The sequence below is a fragment of the Coregonus clupeaformis genome, chromosome 3 (genome assembly GCF_020615455.1).
Source record: "Coregonus clupeaformis isolate EN_2021a chromosome 3, ASM2061545v1, whole genome shotgun sequence".
NCBI classification, from domain to species: Eukaryota; Metazoa; Chordata; class Actinopteri; order Salmoniformes; family Salmonidae; genus Coregonus; species Coregonus clupeaformis.
This window is the reverse complement of record NC_059194.1, coordinates 41,555,617-41,573,276: the sequence shown is the minus strand read 5'-3', so window position 1 is coordinate 41,573,276 and position 17,660 is coordinate 41,555,617. Positions and strand designations below refer to the sequence as shown.

Sequence of the window (17,660 nt, the reverse complement as noted above, 5' to 3'; positions counted from 1 at the left end):
TTTTGTATAAATTTGCTAAAATTTCTTAACCTGCTTTCGCTTCGTCATTATGGGGTATTGTGTGTAGACTGATGGACTTTATTTAATCAATTTTAGAATAAGGCTGTAATGTAACAAAATGTGGGAAAGTCAAGGGGTCTGAACACTTTCAGAATGCATCCATTTTTTAAAGTATTTTATTTTTTAAATGTGTAAAAAACAGTTTTCACTTTGCTATTATGGGGTATTGTGTGCAGATTGATGAGTGGAAAAAATTATTTTATCCATTGTAGAATAAGGCTGTAACTTAAAATGTGAAAAATGTCAAGGGGTCTGAATACTTTCCGAGTGTTTTGCCTACTGTGCACTGTTGACTGAGTTTTGGCTGCATGAGAGAATAATTACAATTCATACAATCATCCTAAAATATGAGAAATGAGGGTGTTTTCTTACAGTAGCCTTATACTATGCTCTTATATTCAGTTGTATTATGTAAAATACTATCAATGTGATTATGCAGACATTGATTCAGCTTTGACCTAACTTTATTAAACAAGCACCATTCATCACTGAAATGCGCTATCGTAACCTGTTCTGTGGGTAGCTGAATGAGTAGAGCAAAGACTGAATTAAGAAGAGAATCCCACACATACGCAGAAGCTTTGGTTATTTAGCTATTGGGATAGGCATTCAGAGAATACGGCAATGAAGCCAAAAAAAAGGAACGTCTATAAAAAGGCCTAATTCCCAGTTATCAAATGTTGGCTAGTATACTTTGAAGCAAGGTCATGTGATTTATCTTATAAAGTAGCGTAGGCATTCAGGTTTCAGGGGAGCTATTTTGACATCATGGGATTGATTTATCAATTTCCATGCGTTCCATATAGCTAACTGCAGCTTTCCTGTGGTCCAAAAATGATTTCTTAACTATAACATTTTTGTGAATGACACCGCTTCACAGAGTTTCTAACATTAGTTTTGAAAAGGCACCCACAAACATTCACAGTAATTTGTGAGTGGCGCAGTAAAGTTGTTTAAGACATTTACTAATACATCGTTAACTAGCGAGCTAACTAGCTAGGGCTAATGTTCTGAAAGTACTGTCCCACTCCTTTCGGCAGCACATGTACTAACATGATACAAACGTTGGCCTACATCAAAGCGACTCACACAGAAACTCAATATTAGGAAGGTGTTGTTACTGTTTATTACACTCAGTGTATACGAAACCGTACCCTGCAGTTCTTTGAAAGTTGGAAAGTAGCTTGACTGTGCTAATGAAATATGTACAAAACATTATGCTCTTTCCATGACATTCTGACCAGGTGAATCCAGGTGAAAACTATGATCCCTTATTGATGTCACTTGCTAAATCCACGTCAATTAGTGTACATGAAGGGGAGGAGACAGGTTAAAGGAGGATGTTTAAGCCTTGAGACATGGAATGTGTATGTGTGCCATTCAGAGGGTGATTGGGCAAGACAAAAATATTTAAGTGCCTTTGAACGGGCTATGGTAATAGGTACCAGGCGCAACGGTTTGTGTAAAAAACTGCAACGCTACTGGGTTTTCCTCGCCCAACAGTTTCCGTGTGTATCAGGAATGGTCCACAACCCAAAGGACATCCAGCCAACTTCACACAACTGTGGGAAGCATTGGAGTGAACATTGGCCAGGATCCCTGCGGAACGCTTTCAACACCTTATAGAGTCCATGCCCCAACAAATTGAGGCTGTTCACAGGGCGGGGGCAGGGTGCAACTCAATATTAGGAATGTGTTGTTAATGTTTTGTACACTCAGTGCATATGAAACCATACAGTGCAGTTCTGCTCTTTGAAAGTTGGAAAGTAGCTTGACTGTGCTAATGAAATACGGCCAGGTGTGGGCATATGGATAATCATACTCATTCCAAAACGTACTGGCACATAAACAAGATCTGACCCACTGCTTGGTCATGATCGAGGTTGCAAAAAATAAAGTGACATTTGGAGTTTGGTGGAAGTTAAGAACAGCATCTGAATGTTACTTTACGTTCAAGTTCTACACAACAGATCCCCAAAGATTATTTGAAAGAAAATAAATTCCAAATACTTACGGTAACATTTTGGGAGCTCGCGTTATTTATATTGTTGCTGTGCGTTAGTTCACAGGACAGCGGTCTTTACGAGACTAAAATGTTGGCCTTTGAATGCCGATCGGCGTGGTTTTCACTTTTGACATATCTCTGTTGCTTCTACTGCAACACGCAATATCAATTAAGCGCTTGAAAGATGAAATATTATTTGAAACCGGGGCGGCAGGTAGCCTAGCGGTTAAGAGCTTTGGGCCAATACCCGAAAGGTGGCTGGTTTGAATCCCCGAGCCAACTAGGTGAAGAATCTGTCAATGTGCCTTTGAGCAAGGCACTTAACCCTAATTGCTCCTGTAAGCCGCTCTGGATAAGAGCATCTGCTAAATGACTAAAATGTCAAATGAACCCAGTCTGCTATTACTGCACTCCACAGATCAGAATCTTCTCAGCAATCTACTTCAACTTAAAGATCAGAAGATGATTATACCTAGTTTGGTTGAAGATGGTTGGGAGGCTGCGGTGGTGGTTGAACTCTCAGTGCTACCTGAAAATAGATCATAAGCCAAATACACCTTTGTCTTGCGTGAATAACACATTTTTCTGCACTACAAAAACTATTATCTTTATCATCTACTTTCTGGTCAAAGATCAGGTGACAATAATACCTCCTGGTGTGGTTGTAGATGGTTGGGGGGCTGCTGCGGTGGTTGAACTCTCAGTACTCCCTGAAAATACATCATAAGTTAAATAAACGTTAGTGGTTTTTGTTAATTCATTTACAATAGGAATAACAGCTTTATAACTGGTGTTTTATCCCTTTAGTACAGCGAAGTAACAGTGCAAGTTTAGAAACCACTCTGTCACATGTACTTCCACTCAATCCTTTAAAATGTTAAAAAAGATGGACAGGAGGCTTCTTACTTGTAATATCTGATGGGTGTATTGGAAGCATAGATCACATATATTTCATCCATATCTTCTTTGGTTACATTGCGAAATTCAAAAACACGGACGTTGGAGTCATTCCTCATCTGGATCCTGTCCCGATAACGTGGATCCACAGTACACAAGTCCTTCTCCTTGTCATACGTGAACACACTGCCTTTTCGCTGGGTGCGTAAACTGATCTCAGACTCAGGACACTGGGTAACAATTTTTATGAATAAGGACTCTCCATCGAATACCGGACATACCGAGGATGGCACTGTAAAAATGAGAGAAAAACACTATCATATTATTCACTGCAATATTTTTGCCACCACAGCAAAACATTTTGAACATTAAATAATGCTACTCCCGAGCATCACTTTCAAGATGCTAGAGCTATCTACATACACTTTCCCTCAGTCTCGTTACAGAACACCAAAATCAAGTAAAGCAGTATTGTTATGTATTGACTAATAAGGTGTGAGTCTGTCAGGATTCTTTGTAATAATTCAAATAAATAAAAAATGCTTAAACGCTGTTGGCATATAAAAATGTACCCTAAGTGACAGATCAAATTGGACAAAAATATTTTCTTCAATAATGTCAGTCATGTTGACTGATTATATTTATGCTGGCAGAACTTCTGCCCTAAAGCAGCATTGTTAAGTTAGAGCTTTTTTTTGTTGGGGACAGTGTACATTAATCAACGTTTCAGTAAAAGTGCCGGTTTTAGCCAGCCGGGTTAGTTTTCAACCGCAGTCCCTAGGCAGGTTATTAAAAACAATTACAATACAGACAAACAATGAGCATGCCATTGGGTTCTCATTCGAACCATTGACCACAACGCAGCCAATGTGTACAACACCTCGGACACTGTCTAACCGTTAATAATCATTGCGTGCAATACGGTTTTGAAACCTCAGAAACTGCACTTTCATATCACCCCATTTTAACAGATTCCCACTGAAGGGAATAATGAGCTAATAGAAGCCATCAGTGGAAGAAATGTGCTAAAACAGCAAGTTTATCTTCTGTATCTGTAAAGTTATTTTGGATAATCATTAAGTTAAGTGTTCAAGGTTTCAAAAAACGTATTGCAATCAAGATCAATTGTTTTTAGATAGTGTTTCACGCTTTTATCAATTCCCCTCAACTAATCAAAATGGCGTTTCAGAAGGGCAAACTTTTGACCCGGTCAAATAAATCACAGAAAATGCAAAAAACATGCTTTGATGTCTTTAACTCACAATACAATATTATAAAAAAATACAATATTTTCTAACCCTAAAGTGACCGACACAAGGATAAATCCACAGGATCTGCAATTTATGAGTTAACGTTAGTGCTGAGTGATTAATGCTTTTCTAGATCAGGTCGGTTTCAGTTCGCTTATAGAAAAATTATCACGTTTTCATTAAATACATCATGAAATAATGACATTCAAATAAATGTTTTGCTTTTTAAAAATGGTAATTCCAAAGCCCAAAATAGTTCACATTCAATTGCCAAAACATTTAAATATTTCAATTTCTGTCAGGTCCACATTGGGTAGTCAATAGAATATTACTCTGAAATAAAATATTTCAGTTGTCTATATTACTTAGCTTTTATTTGATGACTATTATTTTTTCATTCCTTAAAAGTCATAATAGCTGCTCAGGCAGACGCAGGCAAACAACATTATCTCTGTACTTCCCATGCTGTTTTGTCTTTAGTCATCCTATTTATACTGAACAAAAACATCAACACAACAAGTGTTGGTCCCATGTTTCTTGAGCTGAAATAAAAGATCCCAGCAATATTCTATACTCACAAAAATCTCTCAAATTGTGCACACATTTGTTTACATGCCTGTTCGTGAGCATTATTCCTTTGCCAAGATAATCCATCCACCTGACACGTGTGGAATATCAAGGAGCTGATTAAACAGCATGATCATTACACAGGTGCACCTTGTGCTGGGGACAATAAAAGGCCACAATGTGCAGTTCTCACAACACAATGCCACAGATGTCTCATGTTTTGAGGGAGCGTGCAATTGGCATGCTGACTGCAGGCATGTCCACCAGAGCTGTTACAAGAGAATGTAATATTAATTTCGCTACAATAAGGCGCCTCCAAGAATATTTGTTTAATGAAAACTACAACTCCCTTCAGCCCAGCGTCCCACATAGATCTTGAGTTGATTTCTGTTGTGAATGATTCGATTTATCTCCAGAGAAACAGCGCGTTGGGCTCACAAAAAAACCCTGACTGAATGGAATTCAAGTAATCTGAACCGACATCGGTCAATTAGTTGATTAATAACACCCCACCCGCCCCTCAGCACTAGTCAAGGAGCACTACAACTTGGACTGAAGATAATTTGAGTTGAGGCATGATATTTTAGGCAAGGTAACAGGGGTCTACTGTTTTGCACTCAGTCATTTCTTGACTCTTTTTTGGTGTAGTAGTACATTTTCATGTATGTTACGAAAACGCTCAATTCCAGTGGTATAATTAATTAAAACCAACCTGAGTTCGGCTGTCTGGAAGGCAGGCAGCTGGAAGGCAGGCAGCTGGAAGGCAGGCAGCTGGAAGGCAGGCAGCTGGAAGGCAGGCAGGACAGGAACCAGATTGTAACTAGGACAACAATCAGACGCCTAAGGAGAAATTGACCATTTGTATGACCATTTGCAATTTTGAAGAAAGCAATTATCAACACACTTTCATAGTAACGTTATAACTAAGTGACTGTTAGGAGATTACCATTATTTATGTATTAGCTAATGATATCCTTAGCTAAGAATTTAACTCAATGACATTGACATCAATCTTAGCATGTGTTCATTATGTGTTCCATTGTGGTTAGAATCAATGTTTTCTACTTCTCAATTAGCTATACATGTACATTTAAAATGTGGTTGTTTTTACGGTTTATAGATTTTCAAGCAATGTATTCAGTAACCCATTTGCTCCTGGGCTTCGTATTTCGCTTCGACAATCACTTGGCCAGGGAAAGCTAGCTAACTGTTAGTTAACTTCTAGCCTAACTTCCAGCCTTATGTTACACAGATACGTTGGTCTTCAGCTAGCATATGTACAGTCCATAGCACCCGCCTTCAAGTCATGTCCACCTCCTCCAAAACTTCTGCAGCTTCCTCCAGAGGTATTGATGTAAAAATGTTGAAAAGGGTTTTCATGAAACATGCTCTGTCTAACATTACTTTTTCTCAAACTGCAGCACAGAAAAGAAAGAGAAAAGCTCCACCGGTCACCTCTGTCACGCCACCCATGGCACCACGCTCAGGTACTTCATAATCTGTTTTTCTCTCTGTTGTATCAATTACTATGGTTGTTGAAGAACTTCTCCGTCAGGAGTGTAGGTCCGAGGTGCCATGGGCGTGCTGTGACTTCTGCCAGCACTGGTTCCACTGCAGTGGGATCCAGAGGTGGCGGTGGAGCTGGATTTTTAGTGTGATTTTTGTGACAATATAGGGATGGAGGTTGAGATTTAATTGTTGTTTTGTTTGTGTTCATATTAAAATTATTTATTTGTACAAAAAAAAAAAAGTCTAAAATATAATATTTATATATTTATTCAACCCATCCTGTGTATTTCTTCCTTTACTTTCCAAGTGCATCTCAGCAACACAAACTCCAACAGTGTTTTCATTGTTTATGTCAATGCACATTACTGAAATTAAAGTTTTATTTGATGTAAATTACTGATACTCATTTATATTTTAGTATTAAGCTGTTATCTACTTTCTCAAAACATAAAATGAATATGTAAAACAAATTATGAGACATTATTTGGTTACAACACTGAATATGTTGGTGAAGAACCCTCCACAGGAGAGCGCACCGGGCTACATAATGAAAAGTTGACAGGCCAACTATCTAGTAAACACTTCGGATACGAGGTTGGTGTCTATTTTTTAACATAATTAAACGGATATATCTTGTAATTGAACAAAATAGTAAGGAGGCCAATAACGGGACCGTATGCCCATAATACGGGAATTTAACTCCAATATTGTTGACATAAATCTTAGCATGTGTTGATTCATTTGTTCAATTGTGGTTAGTATCAATATTTACTACTTCTCAATTAGCTATACATGCAAATTAAAAATGTGGCCGTTTTTAGGGCTTATAGATTTTCAATCAATGTACGCAGTAACGTGAATTGATGAATGTCTCAGCAATAAGTATAAGGCAATCACACCGGTTTGAAACATACCTACTAGCTAACTAACTAATTTGCTCCCGGGCTTCGTATTTCTCTTCGACAATCGATAGGACAGGGAAAGCTAGCTAACTGTTAGTTAACTTCTAGCCTAACGTTACACAGATACTTTTGTCTTCAGCTAGCTATAGCTTTTATACTAGACACCGGTCAATTAACAAAATACACGAAATGCGCGACGTAAACTTGCTAAGTTTAGCTAGCGTAGCTAACGATACAGGCCGAGAAGTCAAGGTAGCTAACGTCAGTTAGCATTTACTTGTTTTCTAAGCTAGCGTGCCTGAATTAGCCAGTAAGTCACAGTAAAAAAAAATTACAAGTTAATAACATTACACATCGACTAACTATGAAAAGACTCACCAGCGGAATACCATCTTGATTAACTAGCAAGCTACAGTACACTGGGTTGTTATGAGACCAAGGCTTGAAATAGTTTTAGCTAGGTAACGTATTGTTCAGCTGTTAGTTGCTCGCTTGCTTGGAATGAAAAAGTACAGCTCTCGGTCAACATTAAACATGTCACTTCCTTGTTTTTCATTTTCGCGCTACCGTGCTTAATTACGTCATTTTGTTTTGAGCCAACCATGCCGTCGACCAGAGCCTCCCCGGGAGGCAGCCCGGTTCCAAAACGAATGCACTCCATTTTGAGACGTTAGAGTTGCTTTGCAGCTTCCGGTTTCATTTCCAAAATAAAAGTCTAGAGCTGGTTTTAGAACGGCATTCGATAACGACGTCATACCAGTACATGGCGTAGTATAGGCTTGGGCCTTCAGCAAATGACTTGTGTGAGAATGATACTATAAAGACACAGAAGAGCCTTGCCTAGAATAACCACCTGAGCTGCAAAATAGAAAATAAATATGATTTAGGCTAGGCCTATTTCACTATCTAAATATGCCATGCTGTTGTGTGTTATTTATTGGCCATATAATTGCATGATATATTTGTCCCTGTACATGTGACTAATAAACTAAATCTAATCTAGCTAAATGAAAATATGTAAAGCTAGATACTTACCAACGCCATTGTCAGACCACCACAGTTCAATATATATATATATACACTGTTTCTTCTTCTTCTGTGGGTTTTATGGCGGACTTCATCCAAAAAGCTTTTTTGCCGCCACCAACTAGACGGTTTGAAAAAAATATATATATATATCCATACGTAATAGTGAAACTAACTTACTCCACCCTAATAAAAATAGTACATTGCCAAAACAAACAAAACTCTTACTTATTCATGCTTTTAGTTCTCCATATCTCCATTTTCAGGCTCAATGACGAGAGTGTGGTACGGCTTGTGCCAATATTCCATGTAACTCCTTCGCTGAGAAATCTTTTAGCCCCAGGAACCGCCCTGTCGCAATCACTATGATTTATATCTTCCTGGACCTTCTCTCCACCTTGGCAGTGCCATTAATTACCATAGCTATAAATGCCAAAAAGTCCACCTTCTTAACCTTTAAAATGTCTGGATCTTGCTGGTGAAAGGCGACCCCTGCATCCTGCAGTGTAGGCCTAACAACTACCATGGACTTTCCTGGTGCACCATTCAACCCCTCTCACAGCTGCTGTATATGAAATGCTCTGTACAACCCTGACTTTGGCCACCTCGTTCTCTTTCACCCTTGTGGGGCATTCGGAAGACGTGGCTTCATGGTTCCCACCGCAATTGCAACATGTCACATTCATCACTTTTATAACACATAATATGATCCTTTCCACAACTTGGACATCTCGGCTTCTCCCTTCTACAAACACTTGCTACATGACCAAAAGCTTTACAATGATCACACTGCATTGGTCTTGGGATAAATGCTCGGACTCTATAGTTAATATACTCGAACTGCACTTGAATAGGGAGAGACCCCGTATAAAAAAAATAAACACGTACTTCAATCACTCCAGGAATATTTTTCATCTCTTCCTAATCGACTTCCCACGAGACGCCAGCTATAACCCCCTTGAGGGGTGCCCTGTTCCGAAGAGACACACACGACACTTCAAACTTATCAAATCGGTTAAGACCGCACGTTCCTTCTGATCCGCAGAAGCACAAACAATCTAAACAAGCCCTCCTCACAGCCTGCACTTTACTCAGCGCACTCTCCACCAGTTTGGATAACTCAAATGGTTTCTTTAAGATTGGTACTCTACTCAGCTGCTCCACATTAACAAACCGTACTCCTACTAGATACGAAGGTTCATTCTCATCAGTGTACACTACTTTGCTCCGTTTTCCATTATTTTGAACAATCCTCGTTGATTCTACGCCATTTTATTCAGAATCCACTTCATCTTCCCCAATTGCACGTCGTTACGACTCGTCCTTCTCCGTATGCTGTTTCTGAATCGCTCAAAGATGAGGTGTACAAAAAAAAGGCGCATACAAACTGTCGCGAGGTTCTTTAGTGGTAGGCGGAGTCACAGAGAGCGCGCGCTTCTTTCGTCTTCTTCTTCGTGTGGCTTTCCCGGCAGACGAGACGCCATTGCTGCTTTCACAGTTTGGAACGTGCACTGCACATTTGTTCACAAAAAAGGGAAATGGGGGTGGAAAAAAGAAATTGCACCGCCATCTAGCCGTAGTTTTGAGAATGACACAAATACTAATTTTCACAAAGTCTGCTGCCTCAGTTTTGATGATGGCAATTTGCATATACTCCAGAATGTCATGAAGAGTGATCAGATGAATTACAATTAATTGCAAAGTCCCTCTTTGCCATGAAAATGAACTTAATCCCCCAAAAACATTTCCACTGCATTTCAGCCCTGCCACAAAAGGACCAGCTGCCATCATGTCAGTGATTCTCTCGTTAACACAGGTGAGAGTGTTGACGAGGACAAGGCTGGATATCATTCTGTCATGCTGATTGAGTTAGAATAACAGACTGGAAGCTTTAAAACCATTGTTCTTCCTCTGTTAACCATGGTTACCTGCAAGGAAACACGTGCCGTCATCATTGCTTTGCACAAAAAAGGCTTCACAGGCAAGGATATTGCTGCTAGTAAGATTGCACCTAAATCAACCCTTTATCAGATCATCAAGAACTTCAAGGAGAGAGGTTCAATTGTTGTGAAGAAGGCATCAGGGCGCCCAAGAAAGTCCAGCAAGCGCCAGGACCGTCTCCTAAAGTTGATTCAGCTGCAGGATCGGGGCACCACCAGTGCAGAGCTTGCTCAGGAATGGCAGCAGGCAGGTGTGAGTGCATCTGCATGCACAGTGAGGCAAATACTTTTGGAGGATGGCCTGGTGTCAAGAAGGGCAGCAAAGAAGCCACTTCTCTCCAGGAAAAACATCAGGGACAGAACTGATATTCTGAAAAAGGTAAAGGGATTGGACTGCTGAGGACTGGGGTAAAGTCATTTTCTCTGATGAATCCCCTTTCCGATTGTTTGGAGCATCCGGAAAACACCTTGTCCAGAGTAGACAAGGTGAGCGCTACCATCAGTCCTGTGTCATGCCAACAGTAAAGCATCCTGAGACCATTCATGTGTGGGGTTGCTTCTCAGCCAAGGGAGTGGGTTCACTCACAATTTTGCCTAAGAACACAGCCATGAATAAAGAATGGTACCAACACATCCTCCGAGAGCAACTTCTCCCAACCATCCAAGAACAGTTTGGTGATGACCTATGCCTTTTCCAGCATGATGGAGCACCTTGCCATAAGGCAAAGTGATAACTAAGTGGCTCGGTGAACAACACATTGACATTTTGGGCCCATGGCCAGAAACTCCCCAGACCTTAATCCCATTGAGAACTTGTGGTCGATCCTCAAGAGGCGCGTGGACAAACAAAAACCCACACATTCTGACAAACTCCAAGCATTGATTATGCAAGAATGGGCTGCCATCAGTCAGGATGTGGCCCAGAAGTTAATTGACAGCATGCCAGGGCGGATTGCAGTGGTCTTGAAAAAGAAGGGTCAACGCTGCAAATATTGACTCTTTGCATAAACTTAATGTAATTGTCAATAAAAGCCTTTGACTTATGGAATGCTTGTAATTATACTTCAGTATACCATAGTAACATCTGACAAAAATATCTCATAACACTGAAGCAGCGAACTTTGTGAAGACCAATACTTGTGTCATTCTCAAAACTTTTGACCACGACTGTACACTGAACAAAAATATAAACGCAACATGTAAAGTGTTGGTCCCATGTTTCATGAGCTGAAATAAAGAATCCTTGAAACGTTCCATATGCACAAAAAGCTTATTTCTCTCCAATTGTGCACGCATTTGTTTACATCCCTGTTAGTGAGCATTTCTCCTTTGCCTAGATAATCTATCCACTGAAAGGTGTGGCATATCAAGAAGCTGATTAAACAGCATGATCATTACACAGGTGCACCTTGTGCTGGGGACAATAAAAGGCCACTCTAAAATGTGCAGTTTTGTCACACAACACAGTGCCAGAGATGTCTCAAGACTGATTTCCATATTTAAAGTGTAACTCAGTAAAATTTGAAATTGTTGCATGTTGCGTTTATATATTTTTTGTTCAGTATATATAACACTTTCCCCAACACACCCTACCACCCCTTCCCGCTACTTTAGCCACAACAGAACCTCCTCCAGGCCATCGGCCTTGGTTGGCTGGAACCTCTTCTCTCAAAACCCCCTGTAGTTCTTCTGTACTAAAATCTCTGATACCCAAAAACGTATCTGCTGCTGCGACTACCATTTCAATGTTCTGGGATCTCCTTTTCATCTGTGCAGTACAATTAATAACCATAGAAATAAACGGCAAGAAGCCAACCTTACTAAAGCACAAACTGTTGGGGTCACTCTGTACTGGCCTACTACTCACAGGGATCCTCTCAGGCTCTCTCACCCTTTGCCCACCATCCTCTATGTTCCTCACTGCCTCAGCATATTACACTTTCTGCACTGCTCTCACCATGGAAACTTCAATCTGTGTCACTTGTCACAGGATATTTCTGATCCCCAGCAACATGGCCACCCCCACAATTGAAACACTCCTTTTTCCACCAAAACGACACACTCTTTTGTCCCATGTCCTCCTGCACACTTCTCACACCTCAGAATCTCCCCCCTACAAACTGCTGGAACATGACCATAAACTTGACACCTGAAACACCGTAGTGGGTTCAGAACAAAAGCTCTCACAGGATAACTTATATACCCTAGCATGACTTGATCTGGCAAACACTCTGCATCAAAACTCAAAAGAACAGACAGGGTCTCCTCAGTCTCACGCTCACCACTGGGTCTGCGTCGCACCAAACAGCGTGCATCACAGAAACTGGGGTCCCCAACATCAGTTGATCCACCTTATTAACACTCAACCCCACCCCAGTTATCACTCCCCAGTCATCCAGGGTTTATACCCATGACTGATCAAATCAAATTTTATTGGTCACATACACATATTTAGCAGATGTTATTGTGGGTGTAGCGAAATGCTTGTGTCCCTAGCTCCAACAGTGCAGTAGTATCTAACAATTCACAACATTACACACAAATCTAAAAGTGAAAGAATGGAATTAAGAAATATATAAATATTAGGACGAGCAATGTCACAGTGACATTGACTAAAATACAGTAGAATACAGTATGTTCATATGAAATGAGTAAAACAGTGTGTAAACATTATTAAAGTGACTAGTGTTCCATTATTAAAGAAACCAGTGATGTGGTCCTCTGTAGCTCAGCTGGTAGAGCACGGCGCTTGTAACGCCAAGGTAGTGGGTTCGATCCCCGGGACCACCCATACACAAAAAATTGATGCACGCATGACTGTAAGTCGCTTTGGATAAAAGTGTCTGCTAAATGGCTTATTATATTATTATTATTATTATTATTATTCCATGTCTATGTACATAGGGAAGCAGCCTCTAAGGTGCAGGGTGGCGAACCGGGTGGTAGCCGCAAGCCTCTAATGGGCTAGTGATGGCTATTTAACAGTCTGATGGCCATGAGATAGAAGCTGTTTTTCAATCTCTTTGTCCCAGTTTTGATGTACATGTACTGACCTCGCTTTCTGGATGATAGCGGGGTGAACAGGCCATAGCTCGGGTGGTTGATGTCCTTGATGATCTTTTTGGCCTTCCTGTGACATCGGGTGCTGTAGGTGTCATGGAGGGCGGGCAGTGTGCCCCCGGTGATGTGTTGGGCAGACCGCACCACCCTCTGGAGAGCCCTGCGGTTGCGGGCGGTGCAGTTGCTGTACCGGTGATACAGTCCGACAGGATGTTCTCAATTGTGCATCTGTAAAAGTTTGTGAGGGTCTTAGGGGCCAAGCCGAATTTCTTCAGCCTCCTGTAAATGTTTTCTTCAAAGTTTACAGCGAGATACTGGGAAATTTGGTTATCGGCCCAATGAGGACACATTTGACAGGCAAGATAAATATTTTAGTGCCAGTGTAGACACGTCGTACAAATACGGGCACAATGAGAATGTGTATATGATCGGGATGTTTGAGAGCATCAACCATGAAAATAACTATTCTTCAACTGTGCAACCATTTGAAAATAAGGTTGCATGATGATACATAAGGGTTCATCTTATAAACATTTGCAAGTGCATTTATAAACGGCTAATAACTAGAGGTAGGCCTAAATACTCGGTCACTATTTGGCAAGCACTGACCAGCTTTGTCAAGGCACTTAACCCTAATTTGCTCCAGGGGCTCTGTACTGCTACGGCTGACCCTGTAAAACAACACATTTTACTGCACCTATCTAGTGTGTGACAATACAACATTTATTTTTAATTGTTTTGCTATCTCACTGTTCTCACCAATGTTGTATAACCATTTATGAATGGTTTATAATGCATTTACAAATGATTAACCATTCATAATGAATGGTGGGCACCAATATCCATATTTCGGTGTGATATTGATGTTTCATATCGATATAAACAAGGCATATTGTGATATCAGTTTATATTTGCTGCTAACCTACACTATTATGTAAAAGAGCATACATGACTGTTCCTGCAGGCACAAAACCCTCTCACAGGCATTCAACTTAAAGGGGCAATCTGTGATTACTACATCCTTTTTAAAAAAATTTTTTTTATTATTGACATAAAGCCATTTATTCTTGAAGAATATAACTTATACATGTCATCTGAACCCAAAATATAACCTTTTTCCCCCACTGTTTGTAAACAATGTAATTGTAAACAAACACTGTATAACATGGTTGAAACAATCATTTGGATCTTTTCACAAAGGTGACCTTATTGTACAGTGGTACCAAAAAAGTGTGAGAAAAAAGAGTTTAAAAAACAACCACAGCACGTGCATGATTTTGATTGTATGACTTTGACAGCTAGAGATCTCTGTCCCAACATGTTTAGCTTCTTTGGAAGAAAGCAGTGGGACTGGAACCGCTCTTTTTACCTAGGTCGTTCTATAGGTGTTTGTAGTAATGGAGGAACTGGCCATGTAGAGCGGCGAATGCTTGCCATACACCTAGCCTGGCCCAAGGTCTCAGCCAGTGGAGTTTACACCATTTGGTTACTCTGCTCTGATCTATTTCTTAATTTCTAAATGTTTTGGATTTGTGTGTATTGTTTTGTATTGTTAGGTATACTGCATTGTTGGAGCTAAAAACATGAGCAATTTCACTGCACCTGCAATAACATCTGCAAAATATGTGTATGCTACCAATAAAATGTGATTTGATTTATAAGGGGAATATTGACCATCATATTCTTCTTGGGCGCCTAGAGACAAATGTTGATCGAGGTCAGGTTTGCACACATCTCAGGAGGGATTTTGTCCCACTCCTCTTTGCAGATCTTCTCCAAGTCATTAAGGTTTTGAGGCTGACGTTTGGCAACTCGAACCTTCAGCTCCCCTCCACAGATTTTCCATGGGATTATGGTCTGGAGACTGGCTAGGCCACTCCAGGACCTTAATGTGCTTTTTCTTGAGCCACTCCTTTGTTGCCTTGGCCGTGTGTTTTGGGTCATTGTCATGCTGGAATACCCATCCACAACCCATTTTCAATGCCCTGGCTGAGGGAAGGAGGTTCTCACCCAATATTTGATGGTACATGGCCCCATCCATCGTCCCTTTGATGCGGTGAAGTTGTCCTGTCCCCTTAGCAGAAAAACACCCCCAAAGCATAATGTTTCCACCTCTATGTTTGACGGTGGGGATGGTGTTCTTAGGGTCATAGGCAGCATTCCTCCTCCTCCAAACACGAAGAGTTGAGTTGATGCCAAAGAGCTCCATTTTGGTCTCATCTGACCACAACACTTTCACCCAGTTCTCCTCTGAATCATTCAGATGTTCATTGGCAAACTTCAGACGGCCCTGTATATGTGATTTCTTGAGCAGGGGGACCTTCTGGGCGCTGCAGGATTTCAGTCCTTCACGGCGTAGTGTGTTACCAATTGTTTTCTTGGTGACTATGGTCCCAGCTGCCTTGAGATCATTGACAAGATCCTCCCGTGTAGTTCTGGGCTGATTCCTCACCATTCTCATGATCATTGCAACTCCACGAGGTGAGATCTTGCATGGAGCCCCAGGCCGAGGGAGATTGACCAACTGTTGTCACCTTCTCACCAAGCTGCTTGCCGATGGTCTTGTAGCCCATTCCAGCCTTGTATAGGTCTACAATCTTGTCCCTGACATCCTTGGAGAGCTCTTTGGTCTTGGCCATGGTGGAGAGTTTGGAATCTGATTGATTGATTGCTTTTGTGGACAGGTGTCTTTTATACAGGTAACAAGCTGAGATTAGGAGCACTCCCTTTAAGAGTGTGCTCCTAATCTCAGCTCGTTACCTGTATAAAAGACACCTGGGAGCCAGAAATCTTTCTGATTGAGAGGGGTCAAATACTTATTTCCCTCATTAAAATGCAAATCAATTTATAACATTTTTGACATGCGTTTTTCTGGATTTTGTTGTTGTTATTCTGTCTCTCACTGTTCAAATAAACCTACCATTAAAATTATAGACTGATCATTTCATTGTCAGTGGGCAAACATACAAAATCAGCAGGGGATCAAATACCTTTTTCCCTCACTGTACTTGTGTTACGGATACAGGTATCCTGTGTCCTGTGTTTTTCTCTCCTTCTGCCCTAATCACAGGTGTCCTGTATGTTCCTGATTGGTGGTCGTTGAGGTGTCTGCTGATTGGACCAATCAGTGAACATTCCTGTGAATTGCACCACCTGTTATTCGTTTGTTCAATCACACATCCCATTTTATAAAAACCAGACTTGTGTTTGTTGCAAGAGAGAGAGATTTTTGCCATATGTGAGTATGGACACGGTGGTGTCCTGTGTGTTGTGTACTCACTAAGTTGTTGGTTACCCTATTGGTAACTTTGTTAGAAGCCATTTCTTTATGTGAGTGTGGATACTGTTGTGTCCTGTGTATTGTGTACATACTTTATTGCTGATTACCCTGTTTTGTAGCGTGGTGTGTTTCTGGGAAAAGGGGAGTTTAAGCTAGATGCCCTTGGGCGTACATTACCCGTAGGGAAGAAATCTGTCTATAAACACCAGTTAGACCTGAGCGGACCACCCACTGTATTTTTTGTATGGTAGCAGTAGCCTAGCGGTTCTTGAGGCAGGCAAGATCAGTTTAGGGGGTTTTACACTATTGTTTCATTTCTTGGGTCCTGCTCAGCCCTTTTTCCCAAACCTTTACCGTGTGTTTAGTAATAAACCATTTATGTTTGACGGTAGTTCATGGTTGTTGTGTCATTTTTGGTTCTCACTGTTCCAGGTCACACTTATAATTTGCATAATTTATGTTACGGGTCTCATGTCCATCCACCCTAGACGTTTAGAGCCACGGGGTTCGTAACATAAAGTGGGGGCTCGTCTGGGATCCTATCTATCCCATGCTACTCATGTAAATTAGCAAGTGTCTGGTTCAGTGTTGAGCTTGGCAGCTGTACTACCTGTTTTTTTTTGTGTTCAGTAGTCGACGGCTCGTGTTGCTAGTAGGATGGCTACTTTTGAGTTAGAGGCATTTTTGGAAAACCCTACGTGGGGGGTTTTTGAGAATTGCCGTAGAGTGGATCTACAGGCTTTGGCTGACCACTTTTCTTTACCCATACCGAGGGGTTTAGTGAAAGCAGAAGTTAGGGAAGTAGTGCTAGCGATATTGTTAAACGAGCGAGTGCTTGAGTTACCGCCGCCTGAGTCTGCTGCTCCTGTCGGGGATGTGGTTGCTACGCCTGTAAGCCCATCAGTGTCTGAGGACGAGACTAAGGCTCCAGCCACATTGCCCCGTTATGACCCACTCTCCCCACTGACTGACAGTGATGCCAGGATCGATGTCCGCTCGACACGGCTCCAAATGGAGGCGGAAGAGCGGGCACAAATCAGGCAAGACAAGCTGGAGATGCGTAAGCTAGAGGCAGAACAGGAGATGCGTAAGCTAGAGGTAGAACTGGAGACGCGTGAGGCTTGATCAAGAACTGGAGACGCGTAGGCTTGATCAAGAACTGGA

At 41.2% G+C, this 17,660-nt stretch overlaps 1 long non-coding RNA gene across 2 annotated transcripts; it reads right to left on the bottom strand.

The window, feature by feature from the left end:
- Nucleotides 1–2,975: 2,975 nt before the first annotated feature.
- Nucleotides 2,976–9,541, bottom strand: LOC123482124. 2 transcript variants are annotated; one of them, XR_006657557.1, is made up of 4 exons: nt 9,105–9,541; nt 8,226–8,337; nt 5,492–5,619; nt 2,976–3,254 (listed from the first exon to the last, which is right to left on the bottom strand). It is a non-coding gene; the product is annotated as an uncharacterized LOC123482124 (long non-coding RNA). The 2 variants fall into 2 exon arrangements; XR_006657556.1 differs by lacking the exon at nt 9,105–9,541 and having other exon boundaries at nt 8,226–8,879.
- Nucleotides 9,542–17,660: the final 8,119 nt, after the last annotated feature.